The sequence below is a fragment of the Hibiscus syriacus genome, unplaced genomic scaffold, assembly GCF_006381635.1.
Source record: "Hibiscus syriacus cultivar Baekdansim isolate YM2019G1 unplaced genomic scaffold, ASM638163v2 tig00110847_pilon, whole genome shotgun sequence".
Taxonomy (NCBI): Eukaryota; Viridiplantae; Streptophyta; class Magnoliopsida; order Malvales; family Malvaceae; genus Hibiscus; species Hibiscus syriacus.
The window spans coordinates 722,534-731,631 of NW_024062888.1; the positions used below are offsets into that span (position 1 = coordinate 722,534).

The 9,098-nt window shown below is 36.6% G+C and overlaps 1 pseudogene; it reads left to right on the forward strand.

Annotated features, from left to right (window-relative positions):
• Nucleotides 1–3,778: 3,778 nt before the first annotated feature.
• Nucleotides 3,779–6,772, forward strand: LOC120143433 (annotated as a pseudogene).
• Nucleotides 6,773–9,098: the final 2,326 nt, after the last annotated feature.

Below are 9,098 nucleotides of genomic sequence, written 5' to 3' on the forward strand. Positions count from 1 at the left end.
AAAATACAATCATCCATGAAATAGTTAACATGAAGGAAAACTAGAGGAATCTACGTGTCTTAATTAAAATGTGTAAATGACATTGATCAAGGGCATTGCACCCTAACGAAATCCTTAATTAATGTCGTGGACATGGATGATCATTTATGAAAGTTTTAGCAACAAATTGAAGCAGTGAAATTTAACTTGTCAAATTTGAATCCAAACATGAAAATGGTTCGAACAAATATACTTATTTGTTATATCGAAATATTAAATGTTTTCAATAATATTATCGATGAAATTTTATATAAATAATTTTATTTAAATATTTAGAATTTCTCTTGTTAAAAAATATAGAACAAGGATAATTGGGTAAATTATACATTCCAGTAATCTTTTATTCCTTCAACTAAACACTGTAATCTTACATTCTTGCCAAACAAACTAAACACAGTAATGTAACATTCCTAGTAATCCTATTCATTGGTAATATTTTATTCATACTGATAATCTTTTATTCCGAGAACCAAACGCACCCTTACTGTATATAAAAGGGTAAGGTGTTATTTGTTTAATTCAGAATGATTAAGCGTTGAATGATTTAAATACTAAATGATTTAGAGGCTCTATATGAATTAACTCTGAATGTGACATGCTATTTAATAATGACTCTAAATCATTCAGAATGTACTTCTGTACTGAATTATTCAGAATGTACTTTTATGTTGAATCATTCATAATGTACTTCTGTGCTGAATCATTCATAATGTACTTCTGTGCTGAATCATTCATAATGTACTTCTATGCTGAATCATTCATAATGTACTTTTGTGTTGAATCATTCATAATGTACTTCTATGCTGAATCATTCAACACTATTTTATTGAATCACCAATACTAAATTATTCAGAGATGCGAAACAAATGCATCGAATGTTGAACCCATTTTCCAGCTTCACTTCAAAGCTGATACCCAAAATTGTCTGATCAAACACCACCATCGACTGCTAACCTGCGACGTTTATTGAGGCCAACGATCATCTTCTCAGGTATCCAAAAATATTTATTTCTCTTTTTGTAATTTCAGATTCTTCTGCTTCCCAGTTTTCGTCCCAACCGATTTTTTTGTCTAGCTTCTCGTCCCTCTCGTTTCACAGCCTTCTTCTAACACGCTCTCCGTCGATGTCTTTGGAGCCCTCTCCATCCCCTAGCAGAAAGCTTTCCGATTAAGTCAGAAGCTACATTTCCTCGTTCGATTTCCTTGGGTACCCTCTCGCTTTAGATAAAGAAATCCCATAATCTGCTTTTTTTTATTAGTTTTGGGTTTTCTTTGAGTCTATTTGATTGTTACTTTCATACATGAAACATATAAGAGATTTTGTTCTTTTATATTTATGAATGTTTCCTTGATTATTCTACTTGTTTATTGTTTAGCATCAAAAAGTGTGTTAAAACAAGCCATTTTTGATTTGTGGGAAGGGACCAGTTTGGAGAAAGATGGTGAAGAATTGGAGGAAAGCTTTGATTTTGGTGCTGTGTACAGTCTGCATTCTGGGGTTTAAGCCTGCCTTTGTCAATGGCGAAACGGATCAAGGAGATGGTTAGTGTTACTTTGTTTTGCTTTTCTGATTTATTGTTTTTAGATTCATTGATTTTGTAGTTGCTTGCTTTTTCATTGCCGAATCTGTGGTATTTGGTTGGCTTTTGCTTTCTGCTTTGCTTATCTGTTTTGAGCTGCTCGTGGCTTAAATTGCAATGGCATTTTAACTTTGTCGTTGGTGTTTATTTTGGCATTGATTTCCAAAGGCGGATTCTTGCAGATTTTGTAGATAAGTAAAGGATGATGAAAGTTTGGTTCTTTAGTTGTCAGTTTAATTCATGAACGTTCTAGGATATGAGTTTCTGGACAAATTTACAATCTTTTTTTGGCGTTTCTCTTGATTGCTGCTGACCGGACTACCTTATTGACTATAACTTGCTGACCCTATACTAGCAATCGAAATGATTCAGTTAGAGATTAACTTTTTGTTTCAGTCAGAGCTACCTTAATGGCTTGTGGGATGCCATTGTGTCTGGAGAGAGTGTTTAGCAGATTTTGATTAGTTTATCTGATGAGTATCTAAGGTGGATGCCATTGTATGGAATGATTCAGTTGCAGCGGAATATTGCATCGATGTTGTGTCGACTGTCTATTATTCCGTGATTGGTTTTAGGAATGAAGACTTTATTGATGTTTTGATTGCTACCCTTAAATGTGTTTAGCGTTTTGTCTTGGTGCTTTTGATGATTTTGCTTTCCCTCAACTAGGGATTTGTAACCATTGTCCAATGGTACTTTTTAATATTAATGAAATGATTGTTGTGCTAAAAAGAATTAGCACTAGAGGGGTGATATTAGCATCAAGTAAACCAGAGACTGAAAGAAAGAAAGGGAAAAATCAGAATGCATGATTTTCATCTACCCCGAGATACATTTGAAAGAACTAGTATTGTTGCAACCAAATCAATCTTCCTATATAATGTTATCATACATAAATTCAAAATAAAAAGATAGAGTGAATGAAATGCTTGCACTGATAACTAGTATTATATTGTTAGTGTTAGTGTTGGTGTTTGGAAGTGCATTGTTCTATTTTTATGTTGTTAATTGTATGATAGAAATGTTGTGGTGGTAATTACCTAGATCATGAGCGAAATGTTGTATTTGATGGGCAGGTTGAGTCCGTTTTGTGCTTTATGTTAGCTTGGTTTTTGGTTGAGGGTGGGATTTGTATTTCGTTATTGTGTGTACTTTTTTCTTTCATTTAAAAGATTCGAATATTTTTAATGAATTCATTCATTCATTCAATTTGTTTTACATAGTGTTCTTAACCTTGAGGTCGTGGGATCGAATCCCATGGAGGGCATTTTATAATTCGGAGGTCTCCTACGGAAGCTGCTCTCAACCTAGTGTTGGGGGCAGCCTACTATCTTACCTCCCCCTTACCCTATTACATATGGGAACAAGGAACAACCATTATTCAGTTTGTTTTACCTAACTGCCTAAAAATGCATTCATATTCTATTTCAGGTTGTTGTGAAGTAAAACAGAGCATTTCAAACTTATATTTTAAGTTTTGAAGAATCATTGTTTATTTTTGTGTTTTGTTCATACAATAACATTTTCAAGTTTAATTTTTAGTTTGGATTGCATCTTTCTTTATATGTTATTGTTTCACTGTTTGGATAATATCATTTTCACAATTTTGTTCTAATATTGGATTTATTTGGTGTACTTATAGAAATAAAATATTTAATTTCAAAATTTTATAAAATACAATTTTCTAAAAATAACTTAATAAAATTTTAAAAACATAAATAACAAGAAAAATATAAAAATGTATATATTTTTACAAAACACAGATTCTATAAATTGTTTTCAGAAAAACTTACCAAATAGTGTAAAATATTTTACAATGCAACATCAAAATAATATAAAATATTTTTTAAAAAATATTTTTTGAAAATGTAATTATTTTTTCGTAAATTATTTTTAGTGAAACAAACGTACCTATAATAATACAAATGCATTCTAAATTAAATAGCGATTAATATTAAAGAAACAAGGGACTGAGTCAAAATTGAACAAACATAACAAGAGGGTAACTATACTAAACCCCAATTTATGACCACCAATCATATAGTGACAAGTTGCATTAACTCCCTTATCTTGTTCGACCTTCTTTTCATTCCGTCACCGGTATGTTCTTCATACAACTGTCATCGTTTTCCCCCAAAATTTTTCCCTTTTTACTTTCCGATTCTTCAATCAAAATCTCCCGTCTCTCTCTGAATCTCTCCTCGAAACAATTAGGTCCAAAACAAAGAAACGATGTCGTGTTCGTCATCGTCCAGGAAGCGCTCGTGCCTTTCACGGAGATTCTTGAGATCGTGGAGATCATCGTCCAAAACGGCGGCGATAGCAACGGTGAATCAACCGAATTGTCTTCTCCTTCGCCGCGTCTGAAGGAGGAAGAAGGGGACTCCTGGTCCACAGTGCTGCCGGAGTTGTTAGGTGAGATCATGAGACGCGTGGAGTCGAGTGAAGATCGGTGGCCTCAGAGGCAAAACGTCGTCGCATGCGCCTGCGTATGTAAGAGGTGGAGAGAAGCTATGAGAGAGATCATTAGGGCTTCTTCCCCTGGTAGCGGCAAAATCACTTTTCTTTCATGTCTTAAACCGGTAATTTAAAACTTTACTTTAATTGGATTTAGGATATGTTCTCCTGATCATGTTAAAGTTTTCGATATTTAAAACTTTTAGGAATTTAAAATTTCCGGAATTGGTGAAAATTTTGTTTTTTTTTGTTTATTTGTCTGGATTTTTTTTGCATCAATTTCTTTACATTTGGATTTTTATTCATTGATACATTTTGTTCTTATATCATTTAATTCAGGGCATTACTTTTTGTTTCTCATGTGTATTGGGTGATTTTAGGGAGATTTAAGAGTTATATAGGTACAAATTTGATGCAAATATCATTTTTTAACATTTGAAATCAATGTAAGAATTATATAGATACAAATCTGATGCAAATATCATTTTTTAACATTGAAATTCGTGAAATTTCAGTCATGTATTACATTTTGCTTTTAACACGATTAGCATATAGAAAAGAAACTTCTTTTTCATATTCTGGGAAAATTATCCTGTGAGGGTAAGGATTGTTTTCTGGGCAGTTCAGAAATATGGAATTGTCCCTCGCAATAGTCATAAAGTATTTCTGTTTTCATTTACACAAATGAAATTTGAAAACAAAATAAAGCATATAGAATTTCGGTTTTGTGATAAAGCATATAGAATTTCTAGTTTGTGATCTTTAAGTTTGTTTGTTCGCTAATTGTTGTTACTTTGAGTGTAGTTTTCAGAAATTAAGTTCCTCCCTAATTCTGATCAAAAATGCATTTGTGATTTAGCATTGTCAACTGACCAATTTTTTGTATGTCTTGTGATTGATGGTTTTATTACCTTTTTGCTAATGCAGCCTGGTCCAAGAGATTTTCCAAACCAGTGTATTATAAAGCGATGCAAAAAGAGCTCGACATTCTACCTTTATCTTTCTCCTACACCATGTGATTTTTTTCTTTTATTTGGTTTTAAAAAAAGGAACAAAATTTGAAATGGATATAATTGACTTTTTCTAAACTTATAAATTGACTTTTGACTGGATGATGGATTTCTGTCTTCTGACGTGATACCTTTGCCTATGTCGGAATAACTTGTTCTTAACCTTGAAAATATCCAGAACTTTAAACAAAGAGAATCCATCCGCTTAATGATCATTGTTTCATTACTTAGTCTGATACCTGATTTCTTTTTCTCAGCTATACACTTTACTGTGTCTTGGCCAAACTGAAATATGTTACATTAAGCCTGCAATCAATTATTTCCCTCGAAAATGTACGGTTGAAAAGCTACTTAAGTTTGTTAACTTGTGATTTCAGTTCTTGAGAGAATGTATAAGGGTTTTATTGTTTTTAGCCAATATTTTCCTTATTTGTGGCTAGGATAAAACTAGATTATGTCAGTGCTTTAAATCTTCCTTATTTGAATATTTTTTTCCCTTAATTTTTGGTAGCATTCACCAACGAGGGGAAATTTCTATTGGCAGCAAAAAGATATCGACATGGTGCTCATATTGAGTATATTCTATCCCTTGATCCAGATGATATATCTCAAGGCAGCAATGCCTATGTTGGGAAGTTGAGGTAGGAGACTGTTTTAGTGATGTATTCTGTGCTATGATCCATCTCTTTCTGGAGCATTGAAAGAAGCTGCAGTTTGAACTTAGGGTCTATCTTTTACGGTTCTTAGGAATACTGTTTTAAAGTTTCACCAGAGCAGTTCAAAAAATAATCTGAAGAGAGAAGCTCTAGCATTTGGTTTATAGGCGAGATATGGTTGAGTTTGAGAGAGCATGTGGAAGATTACTTGTATGGTGGGGGTAGCAGTCTTTATTTACGATGCCATTACATTTCTTTTCATGTTATTGTATAAATAGAGTACCATGGAGTTCCTTTTATATCTTTTATTTGACTCTCACATGTAAATTTAAAATCTTTGCAGTTCGGATTTTCTAGGCACCAACTTTACGATATATGATAGTCAACCGCCACACAGTGGTGCCAAGCCTTCGAGCATTAGATCAAGTCGCAGGTTTGCGAGTAAGCGAATCAGCCCCCAAGTTCTAGCTGGCAATTTTGAGGTGGGAAAAGTGTCTTACAAGTTCAATCTCTTGAAATCAAGAGGTCCAAGGAGGATGGTCAGCCCTGTGAAATGCCCTTTGGCGGAAGAAAGGACTGTCAAGCATTTAAACGATTCCAAAGTGAAAATGCCCGAGAATGCTGCACCTGGTCATGCAATTTTGAATAACAAAGTTCCGAGATGGCATGAACATTTACAGTGCTGGTGTTTGAATTTCCATGGTCGGGTAACAGTAGCATCTGTGAAAAACTTTCAGCTGTCTGCGACTCTAGACCAACCAGGAGGGAAAGGAGATGAGGAAACGGTTCTCCTCCAATTTGGGAAAGCTGGGGACGATACATTCACCATGGATTATAGGCATCCCTTGTCAGCCTTTCTTGCATTTGCCATGCCTAACAAGCTTTGGAACCAAATTGGCTTGTGAATGATTTTCTTTCAAGTGTTTATACTTGAATTGTGTTACATGTTTAATATAAATATTTCTACATGTCAAAGTTCATAAGTTTTGGGCAGCCTTGTTTAATGGTACAGAGCAAATGATAGTACACGTTCCTATAGCATATTGGTTCGAAACATATCTCATGTTAGCTCAACACAGTTTTTATCAAAATAATAGGAGTTGACGACTTAGTGATCAAAATAAGAAAGGTTGAAAACAAAAGTGATCAAAATGCATTTTTTTTTCCAAATCTGATGACTAAAATAAGATGAATTGCCATAGTTACCCTAGAAAAATTACAACCTCTCCTGCCCATCAACTCAATATTTTATTGAGAAAATAACTTCAGTGACAAAAATTCTTATAATATACGATTTTAACCAATTTTTTTTGGATTTGCCAAAATGACCAACTAAATCGCAATGCGATCGATAATTTGCAACGCGATCTCCGGTATCGCAAATCAGTTTCCAGATTCGCAACGCGAACTTGGACTATCGCAATGCGAACTTGGACTATCGCAATGCGAACTTGGACTATCGCAATACGAATATGTAAATCACAATGCGATAGTCGACTATTGCAATGCGAACTTGGACTATCGCAATGCGAATATGTAAATCGCAATGCGATAGTCCAAGTTTCCGTTGCGATAGTCGACTATCGCATTGCGATAGTCCAAGTTCGCATTGCGATAGTCCAAGTTCGCGTTGCATTTATTCCAATATGTAAATCGCAATGCGATAGTCCAAGTTTCCGTTGCGATAGTCGACTATCGCATTGCGATAGTCCAAGTTCGCATTGCGATAGTCGAAGTTCGCGTTGCGATTTATTCTAAATTCGTTGCGATAGTCCAAAATCGCAACGACTGGTGGTATTGCATTTGTTTCTTAAGAATTTTCTCTAAAAAGATAGTATTCGCGCGGACGTGTCGAAGACACGTATTACCACGACCACGACCACGACCACGACTAGAGACGAGACAGACGGCGGCGGCGCGAGAGAGTCCCCCTTGTTCTCTATCACTCAACAAGGAAGTGGGAAAGCCAAGCCTTAAATACCATTCCCAATAGTGTTTCCAATACTATGTGGGATTGAGCATTACCAACACTTGTTTCCAATACAATGTGATTATTCAGGAAACAATTAACAATCATGCACCGAATCAACAACCAATTGCATTAGTATTATACGATTAAATATGTCATAATTAAAAGTCAATCTACAATCAATCGCGATTATTGCAATTTTAAGCAAAACATTCAAAAATATATCACTATTTAAGCTCAATCCACATATATTGGGAACAGTGTTGGTAATGCTCAATCCCATAGTATTGGAAACACTATTGGGAATAGTATTTAAGGCTTGTCTTTCCACTTTCTTGTTGAGTGATAGAGAACAAGGGGGACTCTCGCGTGCCGCCGCCGCCGCCGTCCGTCGTCGTCTCGTGGTCGTCTTCGTCGTCGTCGTCGTCGTCTCGTGGTCGTCGTCGTCGTCTTCGTCGTCTCGTGGTCGTCGTCGTGGTCGTGGTCGTGGTCGTGGTCGTGGTCGTGGTCGTCGTCGTGGTCGTCGCGTGGTCGTGGTCGTGGTCGTGGTCGTGGTCGTCGTCGTCGTCGTCGTCGTCGTCGTCGTCGTCGTCGTCGTCGTCGTCGTCGTGGTCGTGGTCGTGGTCGTCGTCGTCGTCGTCGTCGTCGTCGTCGTGGTCGTCGTCGTGGTCGTCGTCGTCGTCGTCGTCGTCGTCGTGGTCGTGGTCGTGGTCGTGGTCGTGGTCGTCGTCGTGGTCGTCGTCGTCGTCGTGGTCGTGGTCGTGGTCGTGGTCGTCGTCGTCGTCGTCGTGGTCGTCGTCGTCGTGGTTGTCGTGGTCGTGGTCGTCGTCGTCGTGGTTGTGGTCATACGTGTCTTCGACACGTCCGCGCGAATACTATCTTTTTAGAGAAAATTCTTAAGAAACAAATGCAATACCGTCGTTGCGAACTTGGACTATCGCAATGAATTTGGAATGAATCGCAACACGAACTTGGATGGAATATTAGTTGGTCATTTTGCTTCCCAGGTTACATGTTACAGTCGAGCACACACACAAACTTCATTTCATGATCATGGTCATAGTCATAAGACATGGTCATCACACAAACACAGTAGAAAAACATTCATTTACATCACCAAGAGCCATCTCCAGTTTACCGATTATCTGTTGATTAGGAATGGCTTTTCCAGATTCATACTCCTGTATGATCTGGGGCTTCTCATTGATCATCTGTTGGGATGACAGAAAATAGTTCAGTTAAAGAACTTAGCATATAAATAAAGACTCATCACACTCTTGAGGACACATGAACAGATGCAAACATAGAGCAAGAGGGAGACCTGAGCAAGTTGAGCCTGGGTAAGTTTCTTATCCATTCGAGCTTGCATGATTGCTTTCTTTATTTC